This window comes from Gasterosteus aculeatus, unplaced genomic scaffold (assembly GCF_964276395.1).
Source record: "Gasterosteus aculeatus unplaced genomic scaffold, fGasAcu3.hap1.1 HAP1_SCAFFOLD_98, whole genome shotgun sequence".
Lineage (NCBI taxonomy): Eukaryota > Metazoa > Chordata > Actinopteri > Perciformes > Gasterosteidae > Gasterosteus > Gasterosteus aculeatus.
This window is the reverse complement of record NW_027554953.1, coordinates 28,275-32,500: the sequence shown is the minus strand read 5'-3', so window position 1 is coordinate 32,500 and position 4,226 is coordinate 28,275. Positions and strand designations below refer to the sequence as shown.

General features: G+C 52.4%; 1 long non-coding RNA gene across 1 annotated transcript; it reads left to right on the top strand.

Moving 5' to 3' along the window:
• Positions 1 to 2,984: 2,984 nt before the first annotated feature.
• Positions 2,985 to 3,754, top strand: LOC144395161 (uncharacterized). The gene is made up of 2 exons (XR_013457355.1): positions 2,985 to 3,226; positions 3,337 to 3,754. It is a non-coding gene; the product is annotated as an uncharacterized LOC144395161 (long non-coding RNA).
• Positions 3,755 to 4,226: the final 472 nt, after the last annotated feature.

Below are 4,226 nucleotides of genomic sequence, written 5' to 3'. Positions count from 1 at the left end.
TCTAGTGAGAAGAAACCAGCCTGAATGACGACACACAGTCCAGCAAAGTCCTGACACGAAGGCTGAATTATTCAATGATGGCTCCACTTTGGTGGAATTATTTTAAGTATTATAATCGCAGCCGGGTCCTCCTCGGCCTGCTGAGAGAGAGAGGGAGAAGGGGGGGGGGGGGGGCGATCAGCATCAGTCACTGGGATCAGGTTTACCACGAGCACCCCAGAATTCTCCCTCAACGGACCCCCAACCCCCCGCAGGTCTGATCAGTTCATCTTTTTGTGAAGATAAAACATAAGAAGCATCAGAATGATGGAGTGAGACTTGTGCGATGGAGGCTTTCTGCTCGTAGGCCAATCGCCTGACAGCAGGTATCTGGGAACCCGCCCACTTTCTGTCATTTGAACTTTGCTCGCCAACGGCCGGCTCGTGATGGATTCTTTAGATTGTGAGAAACAGGAGGCAGGCCAACGCTGACCTTGTGGACCAATGCCCCCCCCCCCCCCCCCCCCCGGACCCCCCACCCGCATTGGAACAAGACGGCGAGCTATACCTGGTTAGGAAATGGTTAAAAATAGCTTCTCGCCTCAGAGCCTACTTGCCTCGAGTGGAAGCGCTTGTTTCTGAAACTTGCGTTGATGAGTTTGTCATTCTACTCAAAGATAATTACGCAGTCTGGGGAAATTATGCTTACATTGTGCTCTTGAGGAGATAATTGCGGCGCCTCGTGTTCCACGCGAGGAATCCAGATCCAAAGCATGAATGTCACCGACACTTTTTACAGCCGATGTATATTTCTCTCACCGCTGTGTGAGTCCCCCCCCCGTATTTCCCCCGATGATAACCGCCGAAAAACCAAATGATCGCATTAATTGAGCGGTCGCCGGGAGACGAATAATCACAGGCGTCAGAATTCCTCTCGGGGGAAAAAAAAAACAACAGTCAAAATTAACTTAGAGAAAATGTAATTTTCATGTCCCTCTTTTATTGTGCTGGGCCTCTCGTTACGTTTCATATCCCAGAATAAGGGGATAGACGTGTTAAACAGACAAATCAGTCAATGAATTCCTCAGCCGTGAAATCTCACTCGCGTCGCAGGTGTGGAAGCAGGTTGTGATTTAGGTTGATGGACGACTAATCAGGAAATCAATTAGTTCTTGACCCAGAAACGGAGAGAGATTTTTCCTCTGGCTCTTTCATCTCTTGACTCGGACCCTCCGCGTCTCTGATTGGACGAAGACGATCCTCTGGGGTTCCAGACTCTTCTGCCGCTTTATTACTCTAAATGGGTGTATTTAACAAAGGAGACCTGTAGCAGGAATGATCGTCTGATGGAGGAGATCTCGTCCTGACTGACATTCTTCTTAAATCCAGAAAATGACTGATCTCTTCAGGCAAAAGAAGGAATGTTTCCGTCCTTAGAATCAGATCTCAGAATCTAACTTCCTCGTTCTTCCTGTCGGTGCTTCGATCGACTCTCACGGACGTCTCGCTGCATTTGTGGAATTGTTCCTTAATCCCGGAACGATCTGTCGGAGCGAGACAAGATGAGTGTCCCCGGGTCGCACACACACACACACACACACACACAGTGACCTCCGACCTGTCGGGGTCAGACATGAAGGCCCGCCTTTTCAGCAGCATCCACTTAAGCGCTGAGCAGCGAGGCCGCGGTGGAATCCGCGTACCTGGGCTTCTCTTCGGGTCGACCGAGTGGGACAGAACAAGCGCGCCTTTATGCGCACGGGAGGAAAAAGAGTTTCTCTGAAGTCGGATTAAAGACGAGGAGACGGAGGAATGTGATTGGTCAAGGACGCAGTTCAATCGAACCGCTCGAACTGATACGGAGATTAAAATATGAATTAACGACATATCGACCCAACTCTTCTCCACAAACATGGTCACTTCCTGTTCATCTGCTGACACGCGGTTCCACTGGTTGAGCGTCTTATTGCTGCTTATCGAGTCCCACTGTGAGACACCACAGTTTGTAGAGACCTTCGGGATATTTTATCACCTCCACACCGGAGTTCCTCGCGTCCCTGCGAGTAAACCCGCCGGATCCCCGTTTCCCTCCGCAGAAAACACGCACCAGAGGGATCGGCCGCGCCATTGTCGCTCTCCTCAGGAGATCTATCTTCGCAGGGATGGAAATTGTCCCCCCCCCCCATCACACCCCACAAAAGCCGCTGCCACGCTCTGAATGGAGGTGTCAGTCCTGGGGGCCTCCTCATTGTGGAGGGGGTAATTTAATTGGAGAGGCACGACGGTGTGGCCCCGCTCGGGTATTCAGACGTTGTATCGCCGCCTGTCCCGGCGCTGGCTGTCCTCCTGCTGCGCCGATCCAGAGACCCCCCCCTCCCCGCAGATTCCTCCCTGTGCAGGTGGGGGTGGGGGTAGTTGGGGGGGGGGGGGGGGGGGGGCAGCCCGGGGCCCTGAGAGAGCCCTTTGTTGGGAGGGGGAGGGGGAGACGCAGAGGGGGAGAGTGAACCCGCTCTCTCCGTTACCTGGGAGTCCTCTTTTTGGGGGGGCACAAAATGAGTCAGCAGATAATGAAGCTGTCTGTGATTGCAGGGGGGGGGGGGGGGCGAGCGCCTGCTGTCATCGGATGTTCTCCCCGAGCTTGCTGGAGGACGAAGACACATTCCTTCGGCTGCAGGTGAGGGGGGGACGGGGACGGGACGGGGGGGGGGGGGACTCATGTACAGTATCGTAAAAAGAACAAAAGTTTACTTTCTTTGATCATTTACTTTACGAAAAGTAGAGAAAAACTGAAAACTCGATCAAGATCTAATTAAAAACATTTATTTGTTGTGTTTTAATAAAGTACACAAACTCAAGAGATGGTTCTAAACTAAACTAGTCTCTCCTCCGCCAACGGTCCATTTACATTTCACACATTTAACGTCTTCACCAGCAGCCGCGTGTCGATGTGTCGTGTTTGCCTCCCTCTCTCTCTCTCTCTCTCTCTCTCTCACGCTGTCATGGAGACCCTCGCTGATGGCCGCCCTCCAAGCGCGGACAAAGCTGTCGTCGAGTGAACCAGGCGTGTGTCCACGAGGCCGGAGGGGCGCTGCCACCGCCAACAAAAACACACAAAGACCCTCGGCCCTCGGCCCGTCTACCCGCTGCCCCCCCCCGCCTCACCCCCACAGCCCGCACTCACCCCCCACCGCCGCCCGGCTTTGTGCCGGCCCCAAGAGGAGGAAGTTCCTCTCATCTGCTTTGCAAGGTAGCCCTGCCACCCATGACCTGTTTCACACGGGCAATAACGACGCACACCACACACACACGTTGTGTGTCTTCAGTACGTTGAGGATTTTTCTTCTCACTTCGTAACAGGAAGACGTACGGAAGCGGAGCCTCAAGTTTGCCGTTTTGGTCGTCGATATTTGGATTTTTGCGACCGGTGCTGTGAAGATCACATGAAGGGGGAGGAGTGTAGAGACCGCATACGTCTGTAGTAGAGACCTGTCAATCAGCGTGTAGCCCCGCCCTAAAGCATCCCCAGCTTTATGGTCTGTTTGACGCTAAATGGACCATAATCTACATCACATTACAGGTCGTTTAGCTGACGCTTTTATCCAAACGACTTACATTACATTTTTAACCCATGATTTTCTACATTCTGGCCTCGGGGAGCAATTAGGGGTTAGATGTCTTGCTCAGGGTCACTTCGACATGGGACATTATCATCCTTGCGGTTCCCAGCGCACCATCGCTACCAAATGAACATCGTGCTGTATTAAAGAAGACGAAACCATAAACTCATGTTTACAATGATTCCTGAGCGAATAGATCAGGAGAGAAGTAGACTCATTCTCTCATAGACGTCTATGGGAGCAGAGGAGTCGCCCCCTGCTGGTCACTACAGAGAAGTAGACTCATTCTCTCATAGACGTCTATGGGAGCAGAGGAGTCGCCCCCTGCTGGTCACTACAGAGAAGTAGAGTCATTTCCTCATAGACGTCTATGGGAGCAGAGGAGTCGCCCCCTGCTGGTCACTACAGAGAAGTAGAGTCATTTCCTCATAGACGTCTATGGGAGCAGAGGAGTCGCCCCCTGCTGGTCACTACAGAGAAGTAGAGTCATTTCCTCATAGACGTCTATGGGAGCAGAGGAGTCGCCCCCTGCTGGTCACTACAGAGAAGTAGAGTCATTTCCTCATAGACGTCTACGGGAGCAGAGGAGTCGCCCCCTGCTGGTCACTACAGAGAAGTAGAGTCGTTTCC